The sequence below is a fragment of the Nelumbo lutea genome, chromosome 2 (assembly GCF_056320005.1).
Source record: "Nelumbo lutea isolate HS-2025 chromosome 2, American lotus-T2T, whole genome shotgun sequence".
NCBI lineage: Eukaryota > Viridiplantae > Streptophyta > Magnoliopsida > Proteales > Nelumbonaceae > Nelumbo > Nelumbo lutea.
In genome coordinates, this window is record NC_142685.1 from 42,819,115 (window position 1) to 42,835,837 (window position 16,723).

Consider the following 16,723-nt stretch of genomic DNA (forward strand, 5'->3'; position numbering starts at 1 on the left):
AATGTTTTTCTCTCTCCCTCTTGCCCCTATTTCATCACCGCCACTTCGACTGGCCCTGTTATTCAATAGATCTGGGACTTGTTCTTTGTCGCTGAATGCATTAGAAGCAACCGACCGCGGTAGAAGTAGGTGGCCATTGTGAAGAGATAAGGGTAATTTTGGGATTAAAAAATTTTAAACTTCACATAGTTCCATATGTGTACCGATTTTAATAGAAAAATTTATGAGTAATATAAGACAATGGTTAAACGATAAGGTTACATTTTAAGAGATTTATCTTTATTTTTTTTTCTCTTTCCATCAATGACAAATACAAACTTTATATAATAAATAAACAGAATTTATTGGGGAGAATGATGGTTGAGTCCAAGATTAGAATTTTTAGGCCCAAAGTACAGTTGAGGAAAGTGTCGGGTCAGAATTGATGCCAATTCAGGAGGGGGCATTGATGTATAGAATTAGGGGGGGTTAACATTTTGAATATTTATAGTTCTGCAACAGAATTCAAAAATATGCACTGGGCCTGTCCTTACTTTTGTGAATTTATTAATGAACTACTGAAACACGACAAGAGCTTGTGGTTATACAATTTATAAGAAAATGAGAGTATAGCCTTGATTTTCACTCCCCTTATACAAATCACATTAGGCCTAAAATAATTGTTGCTTGTTCATCACTTGTTTGGACAAAGCATCGACCAAATTGTTAGGTAACTTTGGACCCATTGAATTTCCGACTACATGTCATTTGAAAACCATTTAAAGGCTTAAAGTGTTTGATTTTGTTTCTATAACTCTACAAAGCTGCTTTACTTCCTTTCGCAACATCCGTAGCCCCTTTAATTACCAATTATTCAACACCCATCTGCTTAGCTTATCATACTCTAGTAAGTACGTGAGTCTCCTTCGCTTATTGGACTTTAAAACATTGCACGTATGAGTCCACTCTCATATCTTATCACTCCCCTTACCCTAGAAGGCCTTGGATTACCATTACCACTACCGTAAAAATTCAATTCCAATAATCCATTCTCTAGTGATTTCCACTCCCTCCTTCTATTTTCCTTTTTTGTTGTCGATGCTGTAATTGTTGTCTATTTTTTAAGAATATCATTCATTATAAAATCAAAGAATAAATTTGTTGTTTTCATCTTATGTGCTTATGTTTGAACCTCCAATTCACCCCAAACATCCGATTAGACCCTTATGATCATTCCGAAACACCCAAAAACCTAAAAATCACAACTTTCAGCCCTATAGCCTTCAGATTCATCGTTAAATATACTCGATACCAATATGATGAGTCCAATCGACCCCCGCTTACATATCGACCATTAAATCAGACACCACCATCAGACCTAAGACCTCCCAAAATGCCAATTAGACATGTTCATGGGTCAGGTAGTCCGATGGCCCGGCCCGCACCCCGATCGGGCTTGGTCATGTAATTCGACCCGCGGCCTTGACCTCGAGCCTAACATAGTAAGCTCAACTGTGTTTCAAGCCAGACTTGGGATTTGTCAAAAAAGCCTGGCCCGGTCCAACTCAGCATTATATATTTTATAAAATATATAATATGTATTTTATATATTATATAAAATATATAAATAATATAATATTTATTGAAATATATATTTATAATTTAATATATACATTTTTTATTATTTTCTTTATAATTTCTCTCTCTCTCTCTCTCTCTCTCTCTCTATATATTTATATATATATATATATATTCAGCCACTTTAACGGTATGCGCTAAATTTCGGGCTTGGGCACAAATTATAGGCCCGATGGTCGGGCTGGGCTCGGGTCTTATAAAAATCTATTAATACAGAGTGAAAGATCGGCCTGTCCCGACCCATGAATAGGTCTAATGCCAATCCATAAAATTTCAGATCAAGAATCCTCAATTTACCCCTTCATCAAACAAAGATTCCGTTCCAACCCCTCTCGTTAGCCAAAACACCCAGAACCCAGATTCCTTGATCTTGACACATCCGAACCGATCAAACCACACCATTAAACTTTGGACACATTAGAACACTTGCCCATAAAGTTTCAACCCCAGATTCCCCACATTGCCCTTCCATTAAACCAAGATTCCATTCCAAAACATCTCGTTGACCTATGTTGGCCCTCATCAACCAATCATACATTACCACCAAATCCCAGATACCCCAAAACTACCCACTTGTAAAATTTAAGTCCAAAATACCATCATTTTCCTTTATATCGCTCCAAGATTCCATTTAAAGTTCCCAGATTGATCAGATCCCAAATCTGCCCAATCTGGACTCATTTGGCTCAATCTAACCTCGCCAATCACCTAAGACTACCCAAAAATCCTACATTGTGAATTTTCATCCAAAACAGACATTGTTTTCCCTTCCATCACATAAAGATTTCATTTTGGGGCCCCATATTAACCGAATCAAACCCTTTCCAGATATGCCCGATCTGGGCCCACTTGGGCCAATCCAACCTGACCAATCAAATGGAAATGTCCAAAAAGACTATTCAATCAAATTACAGTAAAAAATTCCCTTATTTATCCTTTTATCTAAAAAGATTCCGTTTCGACTAATTTCCATGCCCTACATAATACATTCGCAAAACCGTTATACCCATTTCAACTTTCCATTTTTTTTACTCGAAACCACTCACCATTCGACCAGAACCCCGGTTCACCCCTGACCCAGTTTAACCCAAATATCCAGTTCAACCTCCATTCGCCCTAATCTACTACAGTTCTCTTCTCTCCCCTATTCGAACACCGAACCACAGCGGCGGTAATCCCCAACCTCCGGCCGTTTTCTCTCCATCTCTCTTCCTTCTTCTTTCCTCTTTCCTTTTCTTTCTTCATTCTTCTTCCTCCTCTTCTCTCTGTTTCGATCACCTCCATAGAGCTCTCTCTCCCTCTCTCCTCCTCTCTCTCTTTCTTCCTTTCCCGAACCAGTTGCAGCGGTAAGCCTTCCCTCCATGGAGCCCTCTCTCAGATTCTACTTATCAATCCATCAGATCTCTCTCTCAGCGGAAAACCTCCCTTTTCTCGGTCATCCTCGCTTGGGCGGAACCACCGCTGCAACTCCTAGCAGCGGCGGTGCCCTCATTTTGAACTCTCTTTCTTTCCCTCTCTCCCTCTTTCCATAACTGTCAAGACTGAAAAATGATCAGATCCACTCTCCATCATTTTTCTCTCTCTCATCTAGATCAAACTAGCATTTGCTCATCTTTCTTGTTGAGACGGCGGCTGCGATCAGAGGTTCCAAAATCGAGTAACAGCGGCGACCTCCGGCCAGATCTCTCTATAACTCTCTCCTCCTTCTCACCGGTTCCCTGTCTTTCGGCTGAAACTGTTGATCACTTTCTACTTTTGGACATCCAGCAGAGGCGGCGGCAACCATCCCATCTACCTTCCGTTTTTACCTCTTCGAGATTCCTGATTGCAAGCACCGAACACCATGTCAGTTTGAAGCAAGAAGGTAAGAAACGACACCCCTGTTCCGGCGATCGAATTCAGGTCAAAATCCAACCAGGTAAACCTGTCATTGCTTCTCCCCTATGCGCGATCTTTCTTCTTATTTTCTGGAATTTATGCTATTGCTGCTATATGGGCCTGAGGAGAGGGAAAGGGGACAGAGCCGCTAATGAGGTGCTACCGAACCGGCTCTTGTAAGCTTCGGACTCTTACTCAAACTCGCCATTGTTTTTCTTCCTGTTGCCATTATTCTGTGGTTTTCTAAATTGTTAGTTGTTTAAATGCTGTTTTTCCTTGGATTTTTGTTCTTTTTCTCTGTCATTTGCTAACACTTGATAAGTTAGATTCTCATGAAACCTTGATTAGGTTAAAACTAATGAAACCTTTCTTCTAATTGTCTGTTATCTCCTATTTTCTCCAGTTTAATTTATTTCAGATTTGTTTTCTGTTTTCTCTAAATGCTTAGTCTGATCCCTTCAGTCCTGTTTTATTGGTTATTTAAATTTAGGCTGAGTGGTTTGTGGTTATCTAATTTAGCCCCCATTAGTGAAGTCATGCTAGAAATAAATATAATTATATAAAAATAATAATAAAATTTCAAGAAAAAATGGAAAGCTAAAAAAATCTATGATAATGAGATTTGGGATCGTTGCATTAGAATACATGAAAAGGGGAAAAAGCTACTAAAAGGGGGAATAGTAATTAAAAAAAAAACTAAAAAATAGGAAGGGGAGAAAAATAAAAAAATACAAAATACAAAAGATTCAAAAAATCAGAAAATGAAAAAGAAGAATAAAAAATAATCCCATAAGATAAACATACAAATAGGATTTTATGCGACAATAACTAAAAAATAAATAATTGGTGAAGACAATAAATGTAATAATAAGTAAAAAACAATATAAAAATAAATAAAATAAGAAAAATAAAAAATATAACGTAAAAAGGGGCAAATTAAAATAAAAAGTAATAATAATAATTATTCAAAATAAAATAAAAGTAAAATAAAAAAATATGGATAAATAAAAATTGGGAAGAGTTTTCTGGCCTTTTCTTGTGATTTGCTTTCCTTAGCCATGTCAATTGTTTTCTTTTTATGATTATGTTTGTTTAAGACCCCATGTCGGCCCCACCTATCCGACCCGGGAGAGGGGTGCCAAATCCCTTCCCACTCTCATCCAAGCCTTACCCAGATTGGTTAGCTGGTGCCACGGGCATTGGAGTCAAAATTAAAATGAAAACATTTCTGAAAATTATTCCTGGGGTCCCATCTCCTCCATTTCTTAAATTGATGGGTGGCGACTCCAAATCCAACACAAGTGGCAAATGAGCGGTTTTTCGACGTTCACAATGCCAACCTAACTATAATATTCGACGCTCACAATGCCAACCTAACTATAATATTTTCCATTAAAACCTCTTTATTTCCTTCTTTTTATTTAAAAATTAGTGCATCTTTTCATTCAATATAGTCCAAGTCGTAGTATCCTTTGCACATCTCCATAGCAATCTTCCACTTTTCATTGATGACTTAAGCATGGAAAAATCAAACAACTTGTCCAAATTAATACGTTGAGACCACTTGCATCCAAAAAGAGCAAGGAACTTTTCCTAAATACACTATACAAATGGATAGGAGATCCTGAAGTTGTAAGCCGTCTCCCCATTTGTTTTTGCACATTAGATGTGAATCAGGAGATTTGTTCCACTTGGGTCTCTTCCTTTGTATTAAATCACAAGTATTAATGTCCCGATGGAAGAGTTCCCAAAGCAAGACAACTAATTTTTGGAGGGATAGGATCACATTGAACTTCCTTCACGAGAAAGGGCATGTGTGAGGGAGTAGAGGGAATTCAAGATTTTAATGGAGGCACAAGAAAACCACTCATAGGACTAGTTGCCTATAAATGACCATCCAATATAATAGGATCAAGAGCAACCCCATCGAACATATGGAACAGGGTAGAAACAATTAGAGTTTCAGAGTTCCTATGATTTTCTTCTTAACCCAAAATTTCAGCCAAAGACCAAAGGAGAAAGGGCATGTGTGAGGGAGTAGAGGGAATTAAAGATTTTAATGGAGGCACAAGAAAACCACTCATAGGACTAGTTGCCTAGAAATGACCATCCAATATAATAGGATCAAGAGCAACCCCATTGAACATATGGAGCAGGGTAGAAACAAGTGGAATTTCAGAGTTCCTATGATTTTCTTCTTAGCTCAAATTTTCATCCAAAGACCAAAGGAGACTATGGGTTAGCATGCTCGGAAGTAATTTTCCTTTAAGAGAGGAAACGATGAAGATGGAATGAAACATATCTTTCAATGGGGACTTCTCAACCCAAGGGTCTTCCCAAAATTTGATTTTGTTAGCCAAGACAAGGTCATACTTGATGTGGTTAATAAACATTGGGAGGATACCATGGATGTCTCTCAAAAGAGAGTGAAGAGTAGTTCTATATGATAGTCCATCATCTCAACCTTCATTTGTGATCTCATTAATACTTATCACAACCCGATGGCATACAGTTATGGAGGCTTCGTGGGATATCGGAAATTGTTGACACATGGTTGTGGTGAGCATTCATTGGCTCTCAAAGAATGGTTTGGATGCTGGAGTTTTGCGTAGAGCTCCCCTTGCTTACTTCTCTTTGAAAGGCAATTCATAGTACTGCTTTGCTATTTCTTAATCGCATCATGTATGATCTCACCTTTGGCAACAGGGTAAAATTTGGAAAGATTTCTAGCTTGGGAATGCCTGTTTAGAGTTGTGTTTCTTTGTATCTATGCCATATCTGATTTTAAAGGGGAAACAATTTCTTAGTTTGTTCTACCGTCTTCCTCCCTTGGGTTTAAATGGAAGTTGGATTTTAGTAGAAATCTAGGAGTCTGAATTTCTTCCTATTTGTAGTCTTTTGAATTTGTTGTTTGGTGTGGTTCTTGATAGCTCAGTTGGGGATAAATGAATTTGGGTTGCTAACTTTTCAGGTTGGTTTTTTCTTGTGGTTCTTCTTTTAATATGTTGGATAGGGTTACTCCCCCATCCAACTCCATTCTTGTGACATGTTGAGAGTTCTGATGTGCACCTATTCCCTTAGATGTTGGTGCTTTTTGTTGGGAACTTTTCAATGGAAGTATCAACCCTTGTGACCATTTGTAAAGATAGGAGACGTATTTGGCCTTAATCTCCAAAGTGGTGCATCATATGCTAATGCAGTGGTGAAAAGCAAATCTATTGCTTTCACACTATGTGCCAAACTAACTATAATGTTTTCCATTAAAAGCTCTTTATTCCTTTCTTTTTATTTAAAAGTTTGTGCATTCATTTCTTCCAATGTAGTCTAAGTCATAGTATCCCTTGCACATCTCCATATCAATCTTCCACTTTTCTTTGATGACTTGAGCATTCAGCCACCAACTTTGTTGTCCAAACTAATAGGTTGAGACCACTTGCATCCAAATAGAGCAAGGAACTTTTTGTGAATACACTAGACAAATGGATGGGAGATCAGGAAGTGGTAAGCCGTCTCCCCATTTATTTTGCACATTAGATGAGAATCAGGAGATTTGTTCCACTTGGGTCTCTTTCTTTGTATTAGATCACAAGTATTAATGTCCCCATGGAAGACTTCCCAAGGGAAGACAACTTATTTTTGGAGGAATAGGATCACATTGAACTTCCTTTGCTAGAAAGGGCATGTGCGAGGGAGTAGAGGGAATTAAAGATTTTAAAGGAGGTGCAAGAAAACCACCCATAGGACTAGTTGCTTAGAAATGACCATCCAATGTAATAGGATCAAGAGCAACCCCATCAAACATATGGAAAAGGCTAGAAACAAGTTGAATTTCAGAGTTCCTAAGATTTTTTTCTTAGCCCAAATTTTCATCCAAAGACCAAAGGAGACTACGGGTTGGCATGCTCAGAAATAATTTTCCTTTAAGAGAGGAAACCGTGAAGATGGAATGAAACATATCTTTCAATGGGGACTTCTCAACCCAAGGGTCTTCCCAAAATTTGATTTTGTTAGCCAAGACAAGGTCATACTTGACATGATTAATAAACATTGGTAGGATACCATGGATGTCTCTCAAAAGAGAGTCAAGAGTAGTTCTATGTGATATTTCATCATCCCAACCTTTATTTGTGAGCACATTAATACTTACCACAACCCGATGGCATACAACTATGGTGGCTTCGTGGGATATCGGAAATCGTTGACACATGGTTGTGGTGAGCATTCATTGGCTCTCAAAGAATGTCTGGGATGCTGGAGTTCTGCGCAGATCTTCCCTTGCTTACTTCTCTTTTGAAGGCAATTCATAGTACTCTTCCCCTATTTGTTGATTGCATCATGTATGATCTCACCTTTGGCAACAAGGTTAAAATTTGGAAAGATTTGTAGCTTGGGAATGCCTGTTGAGAGGTGTGTTTTCTTGTATCTATGCCATATCTAATTTTAAAGGGAAAACAATCTCTTAGTTTGTTCTACCTTTTTCATCCCTTAGCTTTAATTGGAAGTTGGATTTTAGTAGAAATCTAGGAGTCTGAATTTCTTCCTATTTGTAGTCTTTTGAATTTTTTGTTTGGGGTGGTTTTTGATAGCTCAGTTGGGGATGAGGTAGGTTTTTTCTTGTGGTTCCTCTTTTAATATGTTGGATAGGGTTACTCCCGCGTCTAGCTCCATTCTTGTAACATGTTGAGAGCTCTAATGTGTACCTGTTCGAACATATGGAAAATGCTAGAAACAAGTGGAATTTCAGAGTTCCTAAGGTTTTTTTCATAGGCCAAATTTTCAGCCAAAGACCGAAGGAGACATCGGGTTTGAATGCTCAGAAATAAATTTCCTTTAAGAGAGAAAATGGTGAAGATGGAATGAAACATATATTTCAATGGGGACTTCTCAACCCAAGGGCCTTCCCAAAATTTGATTTTGTTGGCCAAGACAAGGTCATACTTGACGTGATTAATAAACATTGGTAGGATAGCATGGATGTTTCTCAAAAGAGAGTCAAGAGTAGTTATATGTGATAGTGCATCATCCCAACTTTTATTTGTGAGCACATTAATATTTACCACAACCCGATGGCATATAGTTTTGGAGGCTTCGTGGGATATCGAAAATCGTTGACACATGGTTGTGGTGAGCATTCATTGGATCTCAAAGAATGGTTGGGATGCTGGAGTTCTGTGCAGATCTACCCTTGCTTATTTCTCTTTGAAAGGCAATTCATAGTACTCTTCCCCTATTTTTTGATCACATCATGAATGATCTCACCTTCGGCAACAAGGTTAAAATTTGGAAAGATTTGTAGCTTGGGAATGCCTGTTCAGAGGTGTGTTTCCTTGTATCTATGCCATAACTAATTTTAAAGGGAAAATAATCTCTGAGTTGGTTCTACCATCTTCATCCCTTGGCTTTAATTGGAAGTTGTATTATAGTAGAAATTTAGGAGTCTGAATTTCTTCCTATTTGTAGTCTTTTGAATTTGTTATTTGGGGTGGTTCTTGATTGCACAATTGGGGATAAATGAATTTTGGTTGCTAACTCTTCAGGTAGGTTCTTTCTTTTGGTTCCTCTTTTAATATGTTGGATAGGGTTAGTCCGCCGTCTAACTCCATTCTTGTGACATGTTGAGAGCTCTAATGTGTATTTGTTCCCTTTGATGTTGGTGCTTTTTGTTGGGAAGTTTTCAATGGAAGTCTTAATATCCTAAGTGGAGCATCATATGCTATTGGAGTGGTGAAGAACAAATCTATTGTTTTCACCCTATGTGCCAAACTAACTATAATGTTTTCCATTAAAACCTCTTTATTTCTTTCTTTTTTTTTTAAGTTTGTGCATTCATTTCTTCCAATGTAGTCTAAGTCATAGTATCCCTTGCATATCTCCATATCAAATTTCCACTTTTCTTTGATGACTTGAGCATGGAACCACCAAACAACTTGTCTAAACTAATAGGTTGAGACCACTTGCATCCAAATAGAGCAAGGAACTTTTCCTAAATACACTAGACAAATTGATAGGTGATCAGGACGTGGTAAGCCGTCTCCCCATTTATTTGGGACATTAGATGCGAATTAGGAGATTTGTTCCACTTGGGTCTCTTCCTTTGTATTAAATCACAAGTGTTAATATCCCTATGGAAGACTTCCCAAGGGAAGACAACTTATTTTTGGAGGAATAGGATCACATTGAACTTCCTTTGCTAGAAAGGGCATGTGCAAGGGAGTAGAGGGAATTAAAGATTTTAAAGGTGCAAGAAAACCACCCATAGGACTAGTGGCTTAGAAATGAGCATCCAATGTAATAGGATCAAGAGCAACTCCATCAAACATATGGAAAAGGCTAGAAACAAGTGGAATTTCAGAGTTCCTAAGGTTTTCTTCATAGCCCAAATTTTCAGCCAAAAACCAAAGGAGACTTCGGGTTGGCATTCTCAAAAAAGATTTTCCTTTAAGAGAGGAAACGGTGAAGATGGAATGAAATCTATCTTTCAATGGGGACTTCTCAACCCAAGGGTCTTCCCAAAATTTGATTTTGTTAGCCAAGACAAGGTCATATTTGACGTGATTAATAAACATTGGTTGGATACCATGTATGTCTCTCAAAAGAGAGTCAAGAGTAGTTCTATGTGATAGTCCATCATCCCAACTTTTATTTGTGAGCACATTAATATTTACCACAACCCGATGGCATACAACTATGGAGGCTTCGTGGGATATTGGAAATCGTTGACACATGGTTGTGGTGAGCGTTCATTGACTCTCAAGGAATGGTTGGGATGCTGGAGTTCTGCACTGATCTACCCTTGCTTACTTCTTTTGAAAGGCAATTCATAGTACTTTTCCCCTATTTCTTGATCGCATCATGTATGATCTCACCTTTGGCAAAAATGTTAAAATTTGGAAAGATTTCTAGCTTGGGAGTGCCTGTTGAGAGGTGTGTTTCCTTGTATCTATGCCAAATCTAATTTTAAAGGGAAAAGAATCTCTGAGTTTGTTCTACCTTCTTCATCCCTTGGCTTTAATTGGAAGTTGTATTATAGTAGAAATCTAGGAGTCTGAACTTTCTCCTATTTGTAGTCTTTTGAATTTGTTGTTTGGGGAGGTTCTTGATGGATTAGTTGGGGATAAATGATTTTGGGTGCCTAACTCTTCCGGTAGGTTTTTTCTTGTGGTTCCTCTTCTAATATGTTGGATAGGGATACTCCCCCGTCTAACTCCATTCTTGGGAAACTCTAATGTGTACTTGTTTCCTTTGATGTTGGTGCTTTTTGTTCGGAAGTTTTCAATGGAAGCCTTAATATCCTTAGTGGAGCATCATATTCTAATGGAGTGGTGAAGAACAAATCTATTATTTTCACCCTATGTGCCAAACTAACTATAATGTTTTCCATTAAAACCTCTTTATTTCTTTCATTTTATTTAAAAGTTCGTGCATTCCTTTCTTCCAATAGTGTCCAACTCGTTGTATCCCTTGAACATCTCCATATCAATCTTCCACATTTCTTTGATGACTTGAGCATGAACCCATCAAACAAGTTGTCCAAACTAATAGGTTGAGACCATTTGCATCTAAATAGAGCGAGGAAATTTTCCTAAATACACTTGACAAATTTAAAGGAGATCCTGAAGTTGTAAGCCGTCTCCCCATTTGTTTTTGTACATTAGATGTGAATCTGGAGATTTGTTCCACTTGGGTCTCTTCATTTGTATTAAATCACAAGTATTAATGTCCCGATGGAAGAGTTCCCAAGGCAGGACAACTATTTTTTGGAGGGATAGGATCACATTGAACTTCCTTCACGAGAAAGGGCATGCGTGAGGGAGTAGAGGGAATTAAAGATTTTAATGGAGGCACAAGAAACCACTCATAGGATTAGTTGCCTAGAAATGACCATCCAATATAATAGGATCAAGAGCAACCCCATCGAACATATGGAACATGGTAGAAACAAGTGGAATTTCAAAGTTCCTATGGTTTTCTTCTTAGCCCAAAATTTCAGCCAAAGACCAAAGGAGACTACGGGTTAGCATGCTTAGAAGTAATTTTCCTTTAAGATAGGAAACGGTGAAGATGGAATGAAACATATCTTTCAATGGGGACTTTCAACCCAAGGGTCTTCCCAAAATTTGATTTTGTTAGCCAAGACAAGGTCATACTTGGTGTGATTAATGAACATTGGGAGGATACCATGGATACCTCTCAAAAGAGAGTCAAGAGTAGTTCTATATGATAGTCCATCATCCCAACCTTTATTTGTGATCCCATTAATTTTTACCACAACCCGATGGCATACAGTTTTGGAGGCTTCGTGGGATATCGGAAATTGTTGACACATGGTTGTGGTGAGCATTCATTGGCTCTCAAAGAATGGTTTGGATGCTAGAGTTTTGCGTAGAGCTCCCCTTGCTTACTTCTCTTTGAAAGGCAATTCATAGCCCCTATTTCTTCATCGCATCATGTATGATCTCACCTTTGGCAAAAAGGTTAAAATTTGGAAAGATTTCTAGCTTGGGAGTGCCTGTTGAGAGGTGTGTTTCCTTGTATCTATGCCATATCTAATTTTAAAGGGAAAACAATCTCTGAGTTTGTTCTACCTTCTTCATCCCTTGGCTTTAATTGGAAGTTGTATTATAGTAGAAATCTAGGAGTTTGAATTTCTTCCTATTTGTAGTCTTTTGAATTTGTTGTTTGGGGAGGTTCTTGATGGATTAGTTGGGGATAAATGATTTTGGGTTGCTAACACTTCCGGTAGGTTTTTTCTTGTGGTTCCTCTTTTATTATGTTGGATATGGTTACTGCCCGTCTAGCTCCATTATTGTGACATGTTGAGAGCTCTAATGTGAACCTGTTTGAACATATGGAAAAGGCTAAAAACAAGTGGAATTTCAGAGTTCTTAAGGTTTTCTTCATAGCCCAAATTTTCAGCCATAGGCCAAAGGAGACTTCGGGTTCGCATGCTCAGAAATAATTTTTCTTTAAGAGAGGAAACGATGAAGATGGAATGAAACATATCTTTCAATGGGGACTTATCAACCCATGGGTCTTCCCAAAATTTGATTTTGTTAGCCAATACAAGGTCATACTTGACATGATTAATAAACTCAAAAGTGAGTCAAGAGTAGTTGTATGTGATAGTCCATCATCCCAACTTTTATTTGTGAGCCCATTAATACTTACCACAACATGATGGCATACTGTTTTGGAGGATTTGTGGGATATCGGAAATCGTTGACACATGGTTGTGCTTAGCATTCATTGGCTCTCAAAGAATGGTTGGGATGCTGGACTTCTCCGCAGATCTACCCTTGCTTAATTTTTTTGGAAGGCAATTCATCGTACTCTTCCCCTATTTCTTGATCGCATCATGAATGATCTCACCAGTGGCAAGAAGGTTAAGATTTGGAAAGATTTCTAGCTTGGGAGTGCCTGTTGAGAGGTTGTTTCCTTGTATCTATGCCATATCTAATTTTAAAGGGAAAACAATCTCTGATTTTGTTCTTCCTTCTTCATCCCTTGGATTTAATTGGAAGTTGGATTTTAGTAGAAATCTTGGAGTCTGAATTTCTTTGTATTTGTAGTCTTTTGAATTTGTTGGTTGTTGTGGGTCTTGATAGCTCAGTTGGGGATACATGAATTTTGGTTGCTAACTCTTCAGGTAGGTTTTTTCTTCTGGTTCCACTTTTAATATGTTGGATAGGGTTACTCCCCCGTCTAACTCCATTCTTGTCACATGTTAAGAGTTCTGATGTGCACCTATTCCCTTAGATGTTGGTGCTTTTTGTTGGGAACTTTTCAATGGAAGTATCAACCCTTGTGCCCATTTTTAAAGATAGGAGACGTAGTTGGCCTTAATCTCCAAAGTGGTGCATCATATGCTAATGGAGTGGTGAAGAGCAAATCTATTGTTTTCACCCTATGTGCCAAACTAACTATATTGTTTTCCGTTAAAACATCTTTGTTTCTTTCTTTGATGACTTGAGCATGGAACCGACAAACAACTTGTCCAAACTAATAGGTTGAGACCACTTGCATCCAAATAGAGCAAGGAACTTTTCCTAAATACACTAGACAAATGGATAGGAGATCAGGAAGTGGTAAGCAGTCTCCCTATTTATTTTGCACATTAGATGCGAATAAGGAGATTTGTTCCACTTGGGTCTCTTCCTTTGTTTTAAATCACACATATTAATGTCCCCATGGAAAACTTCCCAAGGGAAGACAACTTATTTTTGGAGGGATAGGATCACATTGAACTTCCTTTGCTAGAAAGGGCATGTGTGAGGGAGTAGAGGGAATTAAAGATGTTAATGGAGGCGCAAGAAATCCACCCATAGGACTAGTGGCTTAGAAATGAGCATCCAATGTAATAGGATCAAGAGCAACCTCCTCAAACATATGGAAAAGGCAAGAAACAATTGGAATTTCAGAGTTCCCAAGGTTTTCTTCATAGCCAAAATTTTCAGCCAAAGGCCAAAGGATGCTTCGGGTTGGCATGCTCAGAAATAATTTTCCTTTAAGAGAGGAAACGGTGAAGATGGAATGAAATATATCTTTTTATGGGGAATTCTCAACCCAAGGGTCTTCCCAAAATTTGATTTTGTTAGCTAAGACAAGGTCATACTTAACGTGATTAATAAACATTGGTAGGATACCATGGATGTCTCTCAAAAGAGACTCAAGAGTAGTTCTTTGTGATAGTCCATCATCCCAACTTATATTTGTGAGGAAATAATACTTACCACAACCCGATGGCATACAGTTTTGGAGGTTTTGTGGGATATCGGAAATCGTTGACACATGGTTGTGGTGAGCATTCAATGGCTCTCAAATAATGGTTGGGATGCTAGAGTTTTGCGCAGTGCTACCTTTGCTTACTTTTCCTTGGAAGGCAATTCATTGTACTCTTCCCCTGTTTCTTGATCGCATTATGTATGATCTCACCTTTGGCAGCAAGGTTAAAATTTGGAAAGATTTGTAGCTTGGGAATGCCTGTTGAGAGGTGTGTTTTCTTGTATGCATGCCATATCTAATTTTAAAGCGAAAACAATCTCTGAGTTTGTTCTATCATATTCATCGCTTGGCTTTAATTGGAATTTGGATTTTAGTAGAAATCTAGGAGTCTGAATTTCTTCCTATTTGTAGTCTTTTGAATATGTTGTTTGGGGTGGTTCTTGATAGTTCTGTGGGGGATAAATGAATTTGGGTTGCTAACTCTTCAGGTTGGTTTTTTCTTGTGGTTCTTCTTTTAATATGTTGGATAGGGTTACTCCCCCCTCTAACTCCATTCTTGTGACATGTTGAGAGTTCTGATGTGCATCTATTCCCTTAGATGTTGGTGCTTTTTGTTGGGAACTTTGCAATGGAAGTATCAACCCTTGTGACCATTTTTAAAGATAGGAGACGTAGTTGGCCTTAATCTCCAAAGTGGTGCATAATATGCTAATGCAGTGGTGAAGAGGAAATCTATTGTTTTCACCCTATGCGCCAAACTAACTATAATGTTTTCTGTTAAAACATCTTTATTTCTTTCTTTTTATTTAAAAGTTTGTGCATTCATTTCTTCCAATGTAGTCTAAGTCATAGTATCTCTTGCACATCTCCATTATCAATCATCCACTTTTCTTTGATGACTGAGCATTCAACCACCAAACAATTTGTCCAAACTAATAGGTTGAGACCACTTGCATCCAAATAGAGCAAGGAACTTTTCGTAAATACACTAGACAAATGGATAGGAGATCAGGAAGTGGTAAGCCGTCTCCCCATTTATTTTGCATATTAAATGCGAATAAGGAGATTTGTTCCACTTGGGTCTCTTCCTTTGTATTAAATCACAAGTATTATTTCCCCATTGAAGACTTCCCAAGGGAAGACAACTTATTTTTGGAGGGATAGGATCACATTGAACTTCCTATGCTAGAAAGGGCATGTGTGAGGGAGTAGAGGGAATTAAAGATTTTAAAGGAGGCGCAAGAAAACCACCCATAGGTTTAGTGGCTTCGAAATGACCATCCAATCTAATAGGATCGAGAGCAACCCCATCAAACATATGGAAATGGCTAGAAACAAGTGGAATTTCAGAGTTCCTAAGGTTTTATTCATTGCCCAAATTTTCAGCCAAAGACCAAAGGAGACTTCGGGTTGGCATGCTTAGAAATAATTTTCCTTTAATTGAGGAAACAATGAAAGATGGAATGAAATATATCTTTCAATGGGGACTTCTTAACCCAAGGGTCTTCCCAAAATTTGATTTTGTTAGCCAAGACAAGGTCGTAATTGACGTGATTAATAAACATTGGTAGGATACCATGGATGTCTCTCTAAAGAGAGTCAAGAGTAGTTCTATGTGATAGTCCATCATCCCAACTTTTATTTGTGAGCACATTAATACTTACCACAACCTGATGGCGTACAGTTTTGGAGGCTTCGTGTGATATCGGAAATCGTTGACACATGGTTGTGGTGAGCATTCATTGGCTCTCAAAGAATGGTTGGGATGCTGGAGTTCTGCACAGATCTACCCTTGCTTACTTCTGTTTGGAAGGCAATTCATAGTACTCTTCCCCTATTTGTTGGTCGCATCATGTATGATCTCACCTTTGGCAACAAGGTTAAAATTTGGAAAGGTTTCTAGCTTGGGAGTGCTTGTTGAGAGGTGTGTTTCCTTGTATCTATGCCATATCTAATGTTAAAGGGAAAACAATCTCTTAGTTTGTTCTACCTCTTCATCCCGTGGCTTTAATTGGAAGTTGGATTTTAGAAGAAATCTAGGAGTTTGAATTTCTTCCTATTTGTAGTCTTTTGAATTTGTTGTTTGGGGTGGTTCTTGATAGCTCAGTTGGTGATAAATGACTATGTGTTGCTAACTCTTTTAGTAGTTTTTTTCTTGTGGTTCCTCTTTTAATATGTTGGATAGGGTTACTCCCCCGTCTAACTCCATTCTTGTGATATGTTGAGAGTTCTAATGTGCACCCATTCCCTTAGATGTTGGTGCTTTTTGATGGGAATTTTTTAGTGGAAGTATCAACCCTTGTGACCATTTTTAAAGATAGGAGACGTAGTTGGCCTTAATCTCCAAAGTGGTGCATAATATGCTAATGCAGTGGTGAAGAGGAAATCTATTGTTTTCACCCTATGTGCCAAACTAACTATAATGTTTTCCGTTAAAACATCTTTATTTCTTTCTTTTTATTTAAAAGTTTGTGCATTCATTTCTTCCAATGTAGTCTAAGTCATA

The 16,723-nt window shown here is 38.1% G+C and overlaps 1 long non-coding RNA gene across 1 annotated transcript in view; it reads left to right on the forward strand.

Annotated features, from left to right (window-relative positions):
* The first annotated feature begins 2,732 nt into the window (after window positions 1-2,732).
* Window positions 2,733-16,723, forward strand: part of LOC148870188 (uncharacterized) — a 38,337-nt gene continuing 24,346 nt past the window's right edge. Inside the window, exon 1 of the long non-coding RNA XR_016107238.1 lies at window positions 2,733-3,671. This is a non-coding gene — a long non-coding RNA (uncharacterized LOC148870188). The remainder of the gene's footprint in view (window positions 3,672-16,723) is intronic.